General features: G+C 35.8%; 1 protein-coding gene and 12 non-coding genes across 13 annotated transcripts in view; 10 read left to right on the top strand and 3 right to left on the bottom strand.

The window, feature by feature from the left end:
• Positions 1-19,104, bottom strand: part of LOC129744990 (mitogen-activated protein kinase 1-like) — a 323,706-nt gene that overhangs the window by 254,328 nt on the left and 50,274 nt on the right. The window lies entirely within an intron of this gene.
• On the top strand, positions 1,804-1,875 carry Trnah-gug (transfer RNA histidin (anticodon GUG)). The gene has a single exon. It is a non-coding gene; the product is annotated as a tRNA-His (tRNA).
• Positions 8,333-8,405, top strand: Trnav-cac (transfer RNA valine (anticodon CAC)). Its single transcript has one exon. It is a non-coding gene; the product is annotated as a tRNA-Val (tRNA).
• On the top strand, positions 8,722-8,794 carry Trnav-aac (transfer RNA valine (anticodon AAC)). Its single transcript has one exon. It is a non-coding gene; the product is annotated as a tRNA-Val (tRNA).
• On the top strand, positions 9,106-9,178 carry Trnav-cac (transfer RNA valine (anticodon CAC)). The gene has a single exon. It is a non-coding gene; the product is annotated as a tRNA-Val (tRNA).
• On the top strand, positions 9,471-9,543 carry Trnav-aac (transfer RNA valine (anticodon AAC)). The gene has a single exon. It is a non-coding gene; the product is annotated as a tRNA-Val (tRNA).
• Trnav-cac (transfer RNA valine (anticodon CAC)) lies at positions 9,852-9,924 on the top strand. The gene has a single exon. It is a non-coding gene; the product is annotated as a tRNA-Val (tRNA).
• Positions 10,232-10,304, top strand: Trnav-cac (transfer RNA valine (anticodon CAC)). The gene has a single exon. It is a non-coding gene; the product is annotated as a tRNA-Val (tRNA).
• Trnav-aac (transfer RNA valine (anticodon AAC)) lies at positions 10,584-10,656 on the top strand. Its single transcript has one exon. It is a non-coding gene; the product is annotated as a tRNA-Val (tRNA).
• Trnav-aac (transfer RNA valine (anticodon AAC)) lies at positions 10,965-11,037 on the top strand. The gene has a single exon. It is a non-coding gene; the product is annotated as a tRNA-Val (tRNA).
• Trnav-aac (transfer RNA valine (anticodon AAC)) lies at positions 14,311-14,383 on the top strand. The gene has a single exon. It is a non-coding gene; the product is annotated as a tRNA-Val (tRNA).
• Positions 15,482-15,553, bottom strand: Trnah-gug (transfer RNA histidin (anticodon GUG)). Its single transcript has one exon. It is a non-coding gene; the product is annotated as a tRNA-His (tRNA).
• Positions 16,251-16,322, bottom strand: Trnah-gug (transfer RNA histidin (anticodon GUG)). The gene has a single exon. It is a non-coding gene; the product is annotated as a tRNA-His (tRNA).

Genomic DNA, 19,104 nt, shown 5'->3' with positions numbered 1-19,104 from the left:
ATCTAAATATGTTGTAGGGGGAAGTGTTCCTATATGCGCATATTGGGTAATATGCGCATACAGCCGATTGACGATATGGCTGGAGAATCATCATATCTAATTAGTGCAGTTTTAGGGTAATACGCTTTTAACACATGGCATAAAAAAATAAAATTATTATATAAAGTCGAAAAAATTTAAAAATTCAAACAAGATTTTTGTCAGTTTTTTTATAATATATTGAACTTTAATTATTGTGCATACAGATTCTGTGAACAAAAATTTTAGTGGTTTTTCTTTCTTATTCATCTGGAAATCGGAAATTCAACAAATCGAAGCTTTTGGCAAAGTTGTAAATGATAAGATATTGGAATAAGAGACAGGTTCTGAATGCCCATATCAAGGCAGGTTAAATGCCTATATCAAGAAAAATAGATTAGTCTTATAAATTTTTTACTTTCTATCATTTAAACATGAAATCTACGCTCAAATCACGATCATACAGCGAAAAAAGAAGAACTTCATACTGATCCGATAAAAATACAATATGGACAAAATATTACCCTGAAATATGGCCTTATGGCATACTTGACTATGTTTCATGCAAAAGAACTAGTGATGTAAAAAATTTCACCAAAATTTCGGCCTTGACGTATGCCTAACATCCGTTTCTACCATTTTCAATTAAATAATATCAAAATATTGCAAGTGGTAATGAAATAAAGCTAAAAACATAAATATGCGCATTTAGCCCGCCAGTTTCGGAAATCGGCTATTTTGACTTCTTCTATTATAAAATTATTTTCACAAAAACTGTAAGAGATTTTAACAGAAAAATTTCACTAACGTATATAAAACAGATGTCCGCTCATGTGCATATAGTTTTCAGACTCCTATCTTTTGGAGTATAGGAGAAAAAGAGTGCTTTCCTTAATATGCGCATATAGCCTTCCTCTCCCCTACAAACAACCCTCTGTGGTATGGTGTATGGTGCTGTTTGTACAAACTTGAGGCCATTTACTCAGCCCCAGCCGGGGTGGAGTTAGGTTTTTTTTTGTTGCTGTTACTGTTTTCGCCAGCAACCGTTTGTGTTCGCGCGAAATTTGTTTGTATCGTGTGTGGGCGAGCATATAATCAAACAATCGTCGTAGAATGATCGCAATTTGTACAAATGTGGTGTAGTCTATGGCCCGCTCAAGACATAATCTTATAGCGTTTTTGTTTATTTTCTACTGGTTCAGTTGCAAACTTTTTCTTCGTAAACAAACGAAATTGTCACCCGGGACGATATATATAATTTTAATTTGTTTATGAAGTCTGCCACTGTCACTGTGCCAGTGGAAAATAAACGAAAACGCTATCACTCTGCAGAGACATTAAAAATCAAAAAAATCATGTGAGGGTTTTAAAAATGTTTTTATAATACTTTAAATTAACAGCAAATCAGCAAAATATTATTGAATCCCAAAACTTTTATATTTGATCCAACGTTTCTGTGTTGGATAATACCTTCATCAGGGATCAAAAAAGGTGATTCTGAATTCTATTTTGATTCCTGATGAAGGTGTTATTCAACGCCGAAACGTTGAATCAGAAAAAAAAAATTTAGGATTCAATAATATTGGACTGATTTGCTGTTAATTTAAAGTAAATCAACATGTTTTTATAATTCCAAATATTTCCCATCAGGTTTTTTTTTTTAAATTTTATCGTTTGTTCGTAGCACGTTATCTATATTATTTATTGGTTTCATGATGAAGATCAAATTAGTGCACATGGGTTCTTGACTATGAGATTCCTATCGATCATACACATGTCCAGATAGCCGTGATCGTCTAGTGGTTAGGACCCTACGTTGTGGCCGTAGTAACCCAGGTTCGAATCCTGGTCACGGCAGTGTTGTTGATCAGTACAAAAACACTGTCACGGATGGACAATTTTTTTCATGTTTATGCGAGTAAGAAATAATTGTATAGTCAAATCAACTATTATCTTTGGATCATTCGAGTTATTTATTTAAACCCTTCGTTAAATGAACAAAATAATTGTTTCCGCCCGGGGCGAACCGGGGGCCTTCCGCGTGTTAGGCGGATGTGATAACCACTACACCACGGAAACCGCTTGATGTTAGGTGCCAGTTTGAAGATTGTTTAGGGCAGTAGAGACGATGTCAATAGTTGGCTCAATGGTTCCAAAACTTGTCCTAGAAAGTTGATCGAGTAAGAGTAATTTTTACAATGGTATAGTGATTTACAAAGTGGTTCCTAACGCACTCTGGGGGGGGGGGGGGGGGGTGAAAAAGCTCAGAGCTTCCAATTTTTGTTGTGTTCCTATACAAATTTGTTCGAAAATACTTCTAAGGGGACGGTGAGGGAAAAAGTTTGAAAACCACTGAATTAGACGGACAGCCTCCGGGTAAAAATAAAATTTTCTTATCCAAATGCAACGGAGTTGCTTCAGCAATACTTAGTTTACAATTGAAAACTTTGTCTACAGTTATAAGTTATGGGGGCATCTCGTAACATGATTATAGAATAAGATTGCCAGAATTTTTTCAGCATGCAAAACTCAGAAATTCCTCAACAAAAATCAAGAAAAAAAAAATGAAAAACAAAATTAATTTTCATCAATACTCATTGATAGATTTTGAACCGTATTTATGGCTTCCAAAAAACCTTTCATGATTGGTTTTATAAAACTTGTTCAAAAAATATTGTTTTGGAGGTGTTTGTTGTTTTTTTTTGTTTAATTTGCCAAATAAAGTGAATAAATCCGGGCAAAATCCAGGCATTTTTCGATGAAATCTGGGCAACCGGGCCGAGCCGGACTGTTCTCAAATTTAGTGTCAAATATCCGGGAAAACCCGGATAAAACCGGGCAATCCGGCAACCTTATTCTAGAACAGGCTTCAATTAACAATATAAAATCGAATATGAAGAAAACCAAAGCCATACAATATCTTGTTCAATTGCGATCCAAACGACATGTAGTCTAATGACTCAGCTATAAAAAGTTCAACGCATCCTTTTGAAGTCATATCATCTATCATACCAGTGAAACCCCTTACTTCATCTGAACATTCTGAAAAACGGTGTCGCACGAAGGCTTGTTAAGTTGCTTTAAGTGAAGCTCAAAGTAGCAAAGAAACAAAAAAAAAACCGATGAAAGAGAAGAGATTTGCAGGAAACCCGAGAGGCATCTTGTCAGAGAAATTTATCCCCCTTACCCAGGAGAATTTGAATAACCACATTAAAGACAACGTTTTCATCATGTGAGTATCCAAAAGTTGCGAATTCGTCCTGTCATTCCTTCCACGAAGAGCTCCTTTATCCTCAAGATTGCAAGTAATTGTCAAAAATGACAACATTGACTAGCTCACAATAATCTTGCTAACAATCTGCTAGGATAATAACCTTTATGAATTTATGAGAGGAGAAAGCACGGATTAATAAACTAGCATCGATTCCCCTGCACCTGAGTAAATACTTCCAAGCTCACAATATCCGAACCAATGATGATGAAAGAGTGCCTTGTAGCCATCAAATCAAGTAAGGGGGCATCCGATTAAATCTTCAACGTTTATTCAAAGGCTAGCCGTCTTCCTCACTCACTCACTAGCCAGCCATTCGACGGGGTTTTGGAACTTTTCCACCGGGCGAAGGAGCTTTTTCAGCTCTCAAGTGGATGAAAGGATAAATCCTCGATGATAATGAAATTTGCTCCAGTCAGTTCAGTACTTAGGGGTACCTGCTGAGATTCCACCCAGAAAGTGAGCCATTTCTTGGGGAGATTTTAGGTTTGCCTCGAAGTACTTCTCGATGGTCAATTGGGAGTGGGGAGGACAGCAACAAAAGTGTTTCCATCTTTTTTTTGTCACGACGGAAATTGGAAGAAGTAGGTAGTGAAGAATTTAAAGAGAGCACTCCAGCTAGCAGAACAGATTATTTCTTGGACGGAGAAAAGTGTATTATGCAAATTCGCTACAAGTTTGTAGCTGGAGGCAACTGAAGCAATTCGAACTGGACGCAGAACAGAGCAGTATGGAAAAGTTAAAATCTAATTTATAAGGAGCAAGGTAACCAACGGATCTAATAAAAGTTAGCAGTGAATAGTTTATGTTTAGTCTATAAATATCGGTAAGGAAGGAGCGATATCTGATCGGCTAAAGTGAAGCATAGCCAGATCAACTTTGATTAGTATGAAAAATTTCAAATAAGATTCAGAGCTGTCCTGTTTGGAATCATGAGTTCAACTTATCACTCATCTTAACAAATTTTTTTTTTAATTAAGAATCTTCCAGAGAAGGTATATTCAATCAGTTAAAAAAAGCTCACGCGAGTTGTACAACTTGAGAATTTTCGGCTTTTTCGAGCAATGCCAGGATACAAAAGACCTTCTCTTCTTAATCAGACGTTTCGTTTTTTATTCGAACTATTTTCATGTCTCATTTAATAATAATAGCATCTCAAACTCAAAAATGATTCTCAACTCTTAACTCTCACTTTTCACGTTCAACTCTTAACTATCAACTCTCCCCTCTGGATGCTCAATTTTAAATTTTAATCTTAACTCTCGATTCTAAACTATTAACTCTAAATTTCAGATTTTAAACTCTCAACTCTTAACTCTTAGCTCTTAATTATCAAATCTCAGCTCTCAACACTCATCTCTAAACTATTAACTCAACTTCTCAACTTTCAACTCTGAACTCAAATTTTAAACTCTTATCCCTCAACTCACAACTCTCAGAGAGTTTGTAGGTCTCTCTTTTTCTTTCAGTTCTTCATTTTCAGCACTCAACTCTCAACTAACTCTCTACTCTCAACTCTAACTCTCATCTCTCAGCTCTTAACTCTCAGTTTTCAATTCTCAACACTCAACTCTCAACTCTCAACACTCAACTCCATACTCTCAACATTTAACCCTCAACTATCAACTCTAAACCAAGGCTGGTAGTTTTCAGTTAATTTCATTCGATCCTGACCAGCGACTAGTAGTCAATATCAACAAAAACATCAAAGTCGTCTAAGAATCGAATGACCAAGCAACAATGTCAGTCAGGCAGCATTTTTGCATTCGTCTCGAATCACACACTTTGGCACCTTTTTATTTAATTTTGTTGATGTGTTGGAGTTGGAAGGGTTTATCATTATATTTGTTGCGCTACAATTTAAAAAATGTTATCTTTGGATGTCTGACACTGACCATTTGCAGCTCTTCACTTAACTTTCATCTCCAGCTCTCAACTCTCAACATTCAACTCTCAACTCCTAACTCTTAATTTTTAACACTCAACTCTTAACTTTCATCTCCAGCTCTCAATTTTCAACATTCAACTCTCAAATCTCAACTAACTTTCTACTCTCAACTATCAGCTCTCAATTCTCAACATTCAACACTCAACTGTTTACTCTCAACTCTCAATACTAAACTCTAAACTTTTAACTTTCGAATCACCAATCTGAAGTCTAAAAATATAGTTCAAACTTTTTGGGTGGAAGGAAATTTGAAAGAATTTTTTCATTTTATTCAATGGGTTAATCAAGTTAAAATCAAAGAAAAACGTTTCGACTTTTCCCAATCCTTGAAGCCGCCAAACATCGAACGGATTACTTCTAAAAGAGGCTTGACAGTTGTGTAGCCTAAAGCAACAGCAACAGAGATAGAACCCCAATCCCCCCAAAAAAACATCGTTCAGCTGCCAGGTTTTGATAAATTGATAAAGTTTTGAAAGAAAATATCTATCTCCGTTTCGGAAACGTCGAAAATCAAACATGAATCGAAATGGCCAGGATAGCAGCAAACAGCAGATCAAGATGGACAAATTCGGGTGCGGTAAGTTTGGGAATTTGTTGGAATTCATCGGCTCGAAAAAGCAATATTTGTCTGATTTTGATTGGTTGTCGGATGGACCGTTCACCAAACATCCAAAACAAATTGAATTTTATGGATATAGTTACAAGTTTTATCTAATTTGGAATATGGTTTTTATTTATGTGGATTATATTATTTTAAACGACAGTATAATACTGCGAATAAGGTGATCAAGAAAAAAATTGTCTAACAACATTTGACGGAAAACAGATTATATCCAATCAAAGTTTTGTCCGATGAAAAGTAGCTTTGTGGGTGGACAACTAGTGATGTTAGCAGCGCGTCCGACGAAGTTTATTTTTCACCATCAACGTCAATAAATTTAGAATTGATGAAATCAGATTGGATGATCAGCATTTTCGATGGATGCTGACTGAATATTTCAGCCATCTACTACTCACTCAGACACCTTTGATGAATTCTAGGAAAATTGTCCGAAAATACTCACCTGAAAAGAAAAAGAGAAAGAGATACATATGATTAGTTTTGATCTTCTAAAAAGGGATTAGAATATTAGGGAGAACTAATATGTGTTGATAAGAGAAATTTAAATCCAAAGATTATAAATTGGGCTGAACATTCGGGCTGAACTCAACATATCACGTCTGCTTCACACGCAGAAGGTCCCCGGTTCGCCCGGGCCCGGGCGGAAACATTGCTTTTTTTTATAGATTTTTTAAGGGAATAACTCAATAGAAACGTAATGAAATCAACGTTCGGTTTTTAATAACCAAAATAAAAATCTAGGCGTTAACACTACAGGCTCGGCTCTAAAGGACAGAAATCCCTGTCTAAAATCAAAGCATCGCATAGGCAATCATGGTGCCGGATACGTCCTAAAGCCAAAGATAAAAGTAAAACCATTGGGGAAGTGAATTATTATTTATTAAAAATTGGTTTAAAATTTTTTTGCAAAAATGCCAAAAATTGAGCTAATTTTATTTTTTAAGCTCCGATCTAAACAAATGGTATTTACTCCGGAGTTGTCAAAGTCAACAGCTTCGAAGTTTACTCCAATTTCAAATGGTCAACGAAGCGTGAAAATAGATTTAGGCTGATGTCATGCTGAAACAACTAGCAACGCAACGCAACGCAACGCAACGCAACGTTCCAATAAGATTGCGTTGCAACGCATTGGTATGTCATGCTGGCGCGACCTGTCACTTTGAAATTCCCTACAAATCATCACTTCTCTACATCTGATAATGCTTTGAATCGTCTCCTTTCTTTCGGGAGCTATCAAAAACTCATCAAATCACGACCCGGATTGCAAGAATGCCGAAATTTGAACAGACAAAATTCCTTGTTTTTTTGCCGGAACTAAGAATTCATGAAAATTTTCTCGCCGATTAAGATATTTTTTAGTTTATTATCACAAGTTCGGACAGATCTTCGTACTATTGTGCTTAAAACCTGGAATCACTGCTTCAAATCGAGAAAAAACAATATTCCTATTGGATTTCCTACTAGTCGCGCTACAAAACACATTGGCATCAGATTGGTCGCGCTATACAAAGCGACCAGTATGACAGGTCTGCGCGATTTCCATGGAGATCAAATGAGAGCTGGTTAGTCGTGTGAACGTTGCGTTGTAGGTCGCGTTGCTATAGTTGTTTCAGCATGACATCAGCCTTAGTTGAATGATGCAGAGCGATTCCCTTAGAGAAAATCCATGATTGAAATATGTTATAACAAACCATTGATCGTTTCCGTAGTGTAGCGGTTATCACATCTGCTGAACACGCAGAAGGTCCCCGGTTCGAGCCCGGGCGGAAACAATGTTCCTTTTTTACAGATTTTTTAAACTAATACTTCAAGAGAAATTTAATGAAATCAAAGTTTGATTTTTAAAAACCAAAAAAAAAATTAAACGGAAACACTACAGGCTCGATTCTAAAGTACATGAATCCTGGTCCAATATCAAAGCATCGCGTAGGCCATCATGGTGCCGGATACGTCCTAAAGCCAAAGATAAATTTAAAAGACTATTGGGGAAGTGAATCATTATTTTTGAAAAAAAAATTGGTTTATATGTATAAGCTTATTAAGATTTAATTTAAAAGTTTCATTTGAGACTATATCAATAGAAATATCCAACAGTTTCCGTAGTGTAGCGGTTATCACGTCTGCTTAACACGCCGAAGGTCCCCGGTTCAAACCCGGGCGGAAACAAAATTATTTTAAACTGTTTATCTTTCAAATGATTCCATTTATTTAAGTCACATCCTTTTATGAGGCAAGTTGCCATGTTCGTTTTCAGACTCGATGCAAAAATGCCAAAAATAAAGTTTATTTTATTTTTTTAAGCTCTGATTAAAACAGGTGGTAGTGATTCCAGAGTTGACGAAGCCAACAGCTTCGAACTTCATCCCATTTTCAAATGGTCAACGAAGTGTGACAATGAATTTAGATGAATGATGCAGAGCGCTTCCCCTATAGAAAAACGATGATTGAAATATGTTTTAACAAACCATCGAGCGTTTCCGTAGTGTAGCGGTTATCACGTCTGCTTCACACGCAGAAGGTCCCCGGTTCGAACCCGGGCGGGAACAATGATGTCTTTTTTTATAGTTTCTTTAAGCTAATTACTCAAGAGAAACGTAATGAAATCAACGTTCGGTTTTTAATAACAAAAAAAAAATTAAGCGTTAACACTACAGGCTCGGCTCGAAATGGAAGGAATCCTGGTCCAATATCAAAGCATCGCGTAGGCAATCATGGTGCCGGATACGTCCTAAAGCCAAAGATAAATCTAAGACCATTGGGGAAGTGAATTATTTTTTTTGAATCATAGGTTTATATGTATAAGCTTATTACGATTTGATTTACAAGTTTCATTTGAGACTTTATCAATAGAAATAATCAACAGTTTCCGTAGTGTAGCGGTTATCACGTCTGCTTAACACGCAGAAGGTCCCCGGTTCGAGCCCGGGCGGAAACAAGACTATTTTTAAATGATTTATCTTTCAAGTGATCCCATTTATTTAAGTCACACACTTTTATGAGGTAAGTTGCCTTTTTTCGTTTCCAGACTCGATGCAAAAATGCCAAAAATTAAGCTTATTTTATTTTTTGAAGCTCTGATTAAAACAAGTGGTATTTTTGTTCCGGATTTGTCGAAGCCAACAGCTTCGAACTTCATCCCATTTTCAAATGGTCAACGAAGTGTGACAATGAATTTAGATGTATGATGCAGAGCGCTTCCCCTATAGAAAATCGGTGATTGAAATATGTTTAGACAAACCAACAAGCGTTTCCGTAGTGTAGCGGTTATCACGTCTGCTTCACACGCAGAAGGTCCCCGGTTCGAGCCCGGGCGGAAACAGTGCTTCTTTTTTTATAGATTTTTTAAGCTAACATCCCAAGAAAAACATCATGAAATCAAAATTTTAATAACAAAAATACCAAGCGTTAACACTACAGGCTCGGGCCTAAAGGAAATGAATCCCTGTCCAATATCAAAGCACCGCGTAGGCAATCATGGTGCCGGATACGTCCTAAAACCAAAGATAAAAGTAAGACCATTGGAGAAGTGAATTATTATTCTTGAAACATAAGCTTATTAAGATTTCTAGTAAACGTTTGATTTAAGACTATAACAATTGAATTTGTCAACAGTTTCCGTAGTGTAGCGGTTATCACGTCTGCTTAACACGCAGAAGGTCCCCGGTTCGAGCCCGGGCGGAAACAAGACTATTTTTAAATTGTTTATCTTTCAAGTGATTCCATTTATTGAGGTCACATCCTTTTATGAGGTAAGTTGCCTTTTTGGTTTTCAGACTCGATGCAAAAATGCCAAAAATTAAGCTTATTTTATTTTTTGAAGCTCTGATTAAAACAAGTGGTATTTTTTCCGGATTTGTCGAAGCCAACAGCTTCGAACTTCATCCCATTTTCAAATGGTCAACGAAGTGTGACAATGAATTTAGATGAATGATGCAGAGCGCTTCCCCTATAGAAAAACCGTGATTGAAATATGTTTTAACGAACCATCGAGCGTTTCCGTAGTGTAGCGGTTATCACGTCTGCTTCACACGCAGAAGGTCCCCGGTTCGAGCCCGGGCGGAAACAATCTTCCTTTTTTATGGATTCGTCAAGCAAATATCTCAAGAGAAACGTAATGAAATCAGCGTCCGGTTAATAATAACAAATAACAATTTAAGCATTAAGGCTCAGCTCTAAAGGAAATGAATCCCTATATAATCTCAAAGCTTCGCGTAGGCAATCATGATGCCGGATACGTCCTAAAGCTAAAAATTATTTGAAGACCATTGGGGAAATGAATTATTATTTTTGAAAAATTGGTTTATATGTATAAGCATATTAAGACTGAATCTTACAGTTTCATTTAAGACTATATCAACTCAAATAGTCAACAGTTTCCGTAGTGTAGCGGTTATCACGTCTGCTTCACACGCAGAAGGTCCCCGGTTCGAGCCCGGGCGGAAACAGTGCTCCTTTTTTATATATTTATTCAAACCAACAGCCTAAAAAAAACTTAATGAAATCCAAATTTTAATAACAAAAACAACCAAGCGTTCACAATACAGGTTCGGCTCTAAAGGAAATTAATCCCTGTCCAATACCAAAGCACCGCGTAGGCAATCATGGTGCTGGATATGCCCTGCAGCCAAAGATAAAAGTGAGACCATTGGGGAAGTAAATTATTATGTTTGAAACATAGCTATATATGTATAAATTTGATATTATATCAACTGAAATAGTCAAAAGTTTCCGTAGTGTAGCGGTTATCACGTCTGCTTAACACGCAGAAGGTCCCCGGTTCAAGCCCGGGCGGAAACAAGACTATTTTTAAATTGTTTATCTTTCAAGTGGTTCCATTTATTTAAGTCACATCCTTTTATGAGGTAAGTTGCCTTTTTCGTTTTCAGACTTGATGCAAAAATGTCAAAAATTAAGCTTATTTTATTTTTTGAAGCTCTGATTAAAACAAGTGGTATTTTTTCCGGATTTGTCGAAGCCAACAGCTTCGAACTTCATCCCATTTTCAAATGGTCAACGAAGTGTGACAATGAATTTAGATGAATGATGCAGAGCGCTTCCCCTATAGAAAAACCGTGATTGAAATATGTTTTAACAAACCATCGAGCGTTTCCGTAGTGTAGCGGTTATCACGTCTGCTTAACACGCAGAAGGTCCCCGGTTCGAGCCCGGGCGGAAACATTGATTTTTTTTATAGAATATTTAAGCTAATAACTCAAGAGAAACGTATTGAAATCAACGTTCGATTTTGAATAACAAAAAAAATCTAAGCGTTAACACTACAGGCTCGGCTCTGAAGGAAATTAATTCCTGTCTTATGTCCAATCTCAAAGCTTCGCGTAGGCAATCATGGTGCCGGATACGTCCTACAGCCAAAGATGAAAGTAAGAGATTGGAGAAGTAAATTATTATGTTTGAAACATAGGTATCTATAAATATAAAACAGGGAGAGAGACAGACCATACAGAAATGTGCGAACACGCAAAACTCTTCACTGGAGCATCCGATTTGCATGCGATTTTTTTTTGTTGTGTTCGTCTTCACGCGAAGAATAACACAACGGAGCGATAATTTCGAAAATGTTTTTGTGGAATTTGAAAAATAATTTTTAGTTTTTATTCGTATCAAATAAAAGTCATGGCACCCAATTTCCATTTTTTTTCATTCGAATCACCCAGAGTAGGAAGGCGCTAAAAGCAATCAAGGCTTACTGATGTGCATCCATCTCTTTATAGGAAGTTTGGCGCCCATTTTCGTTGCAAGTGTACTTTTCACGTGGCACCAGTAAAATGGATACTTGGATGTAATTGTTCACCTTCCGCATGGTGTGAAAAAAAAAGAACGCAATAAGCCGGCATGGAGTATACCTACCTATTTTCGAAAATTGTCATTTTTGCTCAGCATCAAGGCAACTTTAACATTTTTTAAGCTAATTTACCCAAAGCTAGCCGGATTGCCCGGTTTTACCCGGACTTGACCAGGTAATTGATAAAACAAAATTTAAAGGGCCCGGTCAAATCGTCCAGCCCGGTTGTCCGGATTTTGATAAAAAAAAAACCCGAATTTGGAGTAGTTTCTGAATTTAGCCCAAATTTGCTTGGTATTGCCCGGATTTTGGATTGACAATTTTGAAATCAAATACCCGGATATTGTTAGGTTTTTAGATAGAATAAATTTGCCTGACCAGGATACGCGCGAGAAAAATTCTGATCTCTTTTATTTATTGGTATAACACCAAAAGAACGTCTAATTTTAAATTAATAGAATAAGACGACCATAAATTGATTTACTTGGTTTTTGTAATCGTCAAGAATGTAATGAGTAAGTTCGAGAATAGAATGATATTAACTTTGTAATTCTCTTTGTAATTTCATCAGAAAACCAAGGAAATGTTAGATACTATCCACTTCTTCCTTTCATACTAAGGTGCTAAAAAACTAAACAAAATGAAGGATATAAGTAGTGTTGACTTTGTAAAAATAAAATTCATAATTTGATCCAACACTCAGTATCAGAAATCAAGAACAGATAATTGGTTCAATAACATCTTCAAATACAAGAAGCTTGGAAAATAAAAATTTTAGTCTCGACGAAAATATGATTCAAGATCCAAAACAGAGATATTGAAAACTGAATTAGATTTGCAAAGACTTTTTTGAATTTCATTTGAATTCAAGATCTCAAAGTAAAAAAAGATTTCATAACCGTTAGATTTGAAATTTCTGTGAATAAAAATTCCATGTACATACACATATATTGAATGTTCTAATTTTCTTTGTTCAGAGCTTAAGCATCCATTTCTCGATAAATATGATAAAGTTAAAGTCGATATAAAAAAGATGATTTTAAAAATAAAGAGGAGATTATCTAATACAGAGAACATATCAAATGCATGAGAGATAACGAAAAACAGAATGGTATATGAAAATTTGTTGATATTTATATATTTGCAGCATAAAAAAATCGCGACATTTCATACCATGAATAATGTTGTGCCATTTCTACAAATTTGGTATGGGAGAGTGGGGAATCATGGGCCACTTTTTTCGTTGTTCCATAACTTCTTCATTATAAAAGATAAAATAAAATTAAAAAATGGTACGGTTTTCTACATTTTTAAGGTATCATAGGGTATTTTTTTTAACTTTTAACAAGTTATTTTCCCCAAATTCTGACTGTTTTAAAAAAAGCAATATTTTTTGGATTTTAAAAAATGGTGGGGAATGGTGGGCCACTAAATCCAAATTGACCAAATAACATGCAAAGTTTATGAGCTGACCCAAAACTGTGATTTCATAATTCATTTCGTTAGTTTAAAGCAATTTGAGATGATGAAATAAAAAGAGATCTGTGTATGATCGACTAGATTCTAAAACCTGGCTCGCGAACGTATTGGCAAAATTCCTTATATAGGATGGACAAAATATTTTTCATAACTCTTCATTTGGCATAAGAAAACTTTACAGATAGGAAAAACGTATTTAAAGTTCTGAATGTGTATAAAAACATAAAAATATAGGTCGTTTAAGATGTGTGGCCCACGATTCCCCACAAACTATGATTTGCTAATTGGCTGCGTTTGTGTGACTTATTGATGTTCTTATTGAGATCATGACAAAACTAAGATCATAAGCGTATGAGCATATTTTCGTCATGAACTTTGGGTTCCCCATCGATGCAATTAGCGGGTGTATTTTGAATTATGAAAGTAAATTTTTCTAACTTTTTTTAGCTTGATAAATAAAAGAAGCATATGATGCGTATTTAAGTCAACAACATATAGAAATATATGCTCACGCAAAGCTACGACGATGACATTTGGTTCGAGATTTTTATCTCAACACACATCTGAGATATTAAAAGTGGCCCACGTTTCCCCATGGCCCACGATACCCCACTCTCCCCTACCTATACGATAAAGAAAATTTCAAACATGGTTTTGGCGAAAAAGGAAAGACAGTTGATCAAAACTGCTTAAAATGACGACACATTTCAACAAAACATTTTTTGGCACTTATCTTGGGGTTAATAGAAATTGAACATATCGGTGTCAAGGATCCTCTGTAAATGAAAAAAAAAGTAAAAAGGAAGAAAATAGATTTTAAACTTTATCTCAGAAGTTATTCGCTTTCCAGTTTTGTTGGAAGTCAATCTTCTTCGTAAATTTTTGCCCCTGGAGGTAGTCACTACCTCCACTACCTCCCACTACCGTAATGACAGAAGTATTACGAAAATAGTCAAAAAACTGTGTCGATTCACTCCGTTTGAAAGTATCAATCCAGTTTCATGAGCGTAAATAATTATTTACCTATTTTCTGCTTATTTACATGTTCATTATTTTTCCGAAATTCAAAGGCTTAACGAAGTTTGCCGGGTCAGCTAGTATATGTATAAACTTGTCAAGATTTAATGTAAAAGTTTAATTTGAGACTATATCAATTGAAATAGTCAACAGTTTCCGTAGTGTAGCGGTTATCACGTCTGCTTAACACGCAGAAGGTCCCCGGTTCGAGCCCGGGCGGAAACATACCGGAATCATTTTTTGATATTATTTTTACTCTAGCAATATAGTTTGTATATTTTACTCGTTGTTGTATCCTTTTTATGGCAAGATTGGTTTAAAAATGTCAAGCCTCAAATGCACATATTTCGTAATAACCAGATAAAAATATTAGGTCCCCTAAATATGTAGTCTTACTACGGTTAAAAAAAACTTTGATCTTACCATAAACATCTGACATATTGCCGTACAACATTGCTGTAAATTGGTATTTTGACAAAATAATCAAGAAAGCATAATTTAAGTGGAACTCAAGTTGAAAATTTTCCCCAATCATCCAAATTGCTGTAGGTAAAATCTATTATAACAATATCTATAAATTTTGAGTTTTTTTTTATTTCAGCAGTTACCTCGTATAGTAAAGGTCAAAACAAAACGAATGCACCTTTTCGCATACTTCTAGTTCTCGATTTCTTTCGGTTTGGGTGAGATATTTTCAAAATGACATTACAAGGAATATTTTGCTGGAAACAAAATTTCTTGACGGAAATTACGTTTTTCTCCTCTTTGAAGCATAGATATTATTGATATGGTTTAATGTTACTAAATGATGTAATAAATCGATTAAACAATCAAAAAATCTGTAAATTTTAATGACATTCGATTTTAATTAATTTAATAATAAACTTTGTTGACAGTTGACACTCAAAAAAGCAGCCAAATAATTAATTGGCTAATTAATTAACTCAGTCCGCTTGCCCCTTTTTGTGGTGGTGGAATTCCCAAATTAAATTCTTGGGTGTAAATGCTGGGAGTTCACTGTGTCTCTGAGAAATAAGTCGGAGGAAAGGTCGCGATGAAATTCTCGGAATTTTCAATTTCTGTCGATGAAAATCATTTTCAATATGTTTGCATCTCATATTGAAACTGAACCTAACACCTTCAGAAGTGCATGTTAAAGTTGTAATAATTTTCTTTTCAATTTTCCCCTTCAAAATAATTAAAAATAATCATAAATTGTATTCTTCTAGTGAAAATTACAGAAATTTCCAGCCTTCAATGTTTCCGAGTTTTGGAGTGCATAAATATTTAAAATTCAAAAAATCATCTTTGAGGCTACAAAAATGCCGTGACCAGGATTCGAACCTGGGTTACTACGGCCACAACGTAGGGTCCTAACCACTAGACGATCACGGCTATCGGGCTTGTTGGAATGTTCCGATGAAAGTTTCCAACAAGAAGCATTCCGATCAATTTTAAAGTATATCGAAAAAAAGTGTTTTACTTAAGACTACGCTTGAGTGTCTCATATGATTTTTCACGTTAATTTTTGGATGACAACTCGAAAACACCTGTTTAATTATGTAATAATTTGATGAAACAATCACAAAATCTGTCAGTTTTAATGACATTCGATAATTAATTGATTTAATAATAACCTTTGTTGCCGACAGTTGATACTCAAAAAAAGCAGCAAAATAATTAATTGTCTAATTAAGAAACTCAGCCCGCTTTACCCTTTTTGTGGTGGTTTAATTGCCCAATTAAATTATTCGATGCCAATGCTGGGAGTTCAGGACAGATACAGCTGAGAAATGAATCGGAGAAAAAATCATGATCAAATTCTCGGAATTTTCAATTTCTGTCGATGAGAATAATTTTCAATATGTTTGCATCTCATATTGATACTGAACCTAACCTTCAGAAGTGCATGTTAAATGATTTAAAGTTTTATTAATTTTCTTTTCAATTTTCCCCTTCAAAATAATTTAAAATAAGCATAAATTTTATCCTACTAGCAAAAATTACAGAAAATTTCCAACCTTCAATGTATCCGAAAAATGGAATGTATAGTTATTTAAAATTTAAAAAATCATCTTTGAGGCTACAAAAATGCCGTGACCAGGATTCGAACCTGGGTTACTACGGCCACAACGTAGGGTCCTAACCACTAGACGATCACGGCTATCGGGCTCGTTGGAATGTTCCGATGAAAGTTTCCAACAAGAAACATTCCGATAAATTTTGAAGTAAATCGAAAAAAATGTTTTACTTAAGACCAAGCAAAACTGTCTCATATGATTTTTCACGTTAATTTTAGGATGACAACACAAAAACACCAATTGAAGAAAACAATTCAGAGCTCGACAAACGCCACTTGTGCGGTAACGCATGCAACCGAAACTGAAAAATGCACCCCTCCCTGTTGCAGCGCAAGCAAAAATTGGACCGAATCAAAACAAAACGAAACTCGATCAACTGGTTTCAACGAAAATAGCAACCAAAAAATTGGACCTCAGCCAATGAGAAACTCCACCAAGGCGTGGTCATTGGCTTCCAATCCGTTGACCACTTCGGTTGGTAATAAGTTTGGGTAGCTTAGCTAGATTCAACTAAGAATCGAAAAAGATTAATAAAAACAAATGATACCATCTAGTTTCAATTTAACCAAACGAAACATGGATCCATTTTTTCGAAGCTCCGAGGTCTCTACGCATCAATAAATTCGAATGTCACGCGCCATTCATCAATTTCTTCTTTCCTTTGGTGTGGCCGAAATGAAACCTAGAAGTCCCCGGAGACACGCACAGCACATGTGTGCTAGACCATGCAGGAACCACTTTCGTCCAGAGTTCGACATTAGGACATCCGCCCACTGGCTGCCCATCCGGATAACAGTTGCTGTCGCGGTTCAAAGTTAGGAGCCCCCTGAAAAAAAAATGGCAATTTGCGAAAAAGTTTATAAGAAATTGACGCTACGTGGTCGAACCGGACGATGTGATATGCTTTCGGCTTCTGAGTTTTCGTCAATTTTATACGCAACATGTTTGCGAAGCTTAAGATTATCGAGGTGGAATATTCGAAACGGTATGAAGTGATCACAATTTTTTTTTTTTTTTGAGTTGAGTGGTAGTTCAGACTATTAATCAAAATTTTGGGGTCATGGTTAATTTAGAAGCATCTTCACAAGAGAATTTCCAAATTATTTAAAAAAGAATTATTGATATTTGTATTTGAATTGATTGATGGCGACCGTCAGAAATATGTTCAACAGAGTCTATCGCAATTTTGTTTATTTTCAAACACTTGTTGAGTGAAGTTGAGTGAAGAGACAAGTTAAGAGTGAAAGGTATATGTAACTTTCTTTTCACATGGCGACCGTCAAAAATTTGTTCAACGAAATCTCTTGTGATTCCGTTTTTTTCAAATAACGCTTGTTTGGTGAAGTATATCGAGCGTAATGAAAGGTATAAACATAGATATAATGACTTCCTTTTCACATGGCGACCGTCAAAAATTGTTTAAACGAAGTCCTTTGCGATTTTGTTATATTTAAAAACGCTTGTCGTGTAAAGTTTATCGAACATAATGGAACTTGTGTTGAAAAATTTAAAACCGTTTGTCTATGTTGGCTTTTCCTATTTAATAATCTATCAGCTCAAAAGACAGGACCTATGAAACTGTTCGAACAGATGAAGGTAAACCAAGCTTGCTATCAGAACTGCAGCAGGTGTTGCCAATAAACAACATCGATTAAAAGTGGAAACATAATAAGTAAGATTTACGCTCCCAACATACTTTAAAGGACATCTCATATCGTCTCGTCTTACCAGCACCACACACTACGATATTAGCCATTTCGAAGAATATGGTGTTTATTGCACATTACTAGTTAGTTAGCTTCACTCATGTCACTCGAACTGAACCTGCCTCATCCCATGGGGGATGGTTTGTTTTTCATATTCTTTGCTCGTTGTACTGCTGCCAGGACTGACTAACTCTAGACTACATGGCATGTCAAAGTCATCTGTTTGAACGGATGTGACCGAACGGAGGTCGGCCGGATCGTGATAACATGGCGTTTGCCAGCTTGCGTTATTAGAAAAGTGACCAACTCTTAGCAGCAGCGGCTGTGGTTTTCTGTGTTGTGATGTTTCAGTTTTCCATAGTTGAGTAGGAAAATTTATCCGAAATTTTTAGAATTTTGGTAAACTGCCTGAATTTTTAGAAATTTATTTGAAAAGCAATATTTTTGCTTATTTTATATTTTCGAAGAATATGACTCAGCCAACTTTTTACTGTTTGTTAATCCACAGTCACCAGTAAGTCATTCACAACTACCGAAAGTCATGTTCCGCAAACCTTCTAGAGAATCACGTCCGGCGCTGCCCGTCAGTTTGTTCCGGGGATGTTGACAACTAGATAGCGGCGGCGATTGCGGGTTTCTTAAATTTATTGTTTTATGAAGAAAACTGCTAGTGTAAACTGTGTGTGTTATTAGACTGCGTCGATTTGGGGTCATTTTTGAATTTCTCAAACCCTGGGGTCTTAAAAGCTTCGTCTTGGTCCAAAACTCATCCATGATTTTTTGCAGAATTTTTAAGTAACGTTTACATGAGTAAATTTGAACTTTTAGGTTTGTATGGGAAAATTGAATATTTTGTACTGAAAAATCGACATCGTTTTTGTTTCTTCTGTGGAGCCGAGCCAGCTGATGGCTTTTGTGCCAATTTATAAAATTCCTGAGGGAAATTTTCCGCTGAACAACTTTCTCGAAGATCGTAACTTCGTATCTTATAAGGCAAAAAAGTTTTTAGCAGTTTAATAGTGGTATGTCTTTTCGCATTGATAAACCTTAAATTCAATTGACATCACTGCAGGGTGCCTATCGAGGTACTGCATGACTACTTTTCATGCTATATTTCGCGAGGCTCCAGCAGTGATGTCAATTGAATTTATGGTTTATC

This window comes from Uranotaenia lowii, chromosome 2, assembly GCF_029784155.1.
Source record: "Uranotaenia lowii strain MFRU-FL chromosome 2, ASM2978415v1, whole genome shotgun sequence".
NCBI lineage: Eukaryota > Metazoa > Arthropoda > Insecta > Diptera > Culicidae > Uranotaenia > Uranotaenia lowii.
The sequence above is the reverse complement of the archived record's forward strand: the minus strand, read 5'-3'. Positions and strand labels throughout refer to the sequence as shown.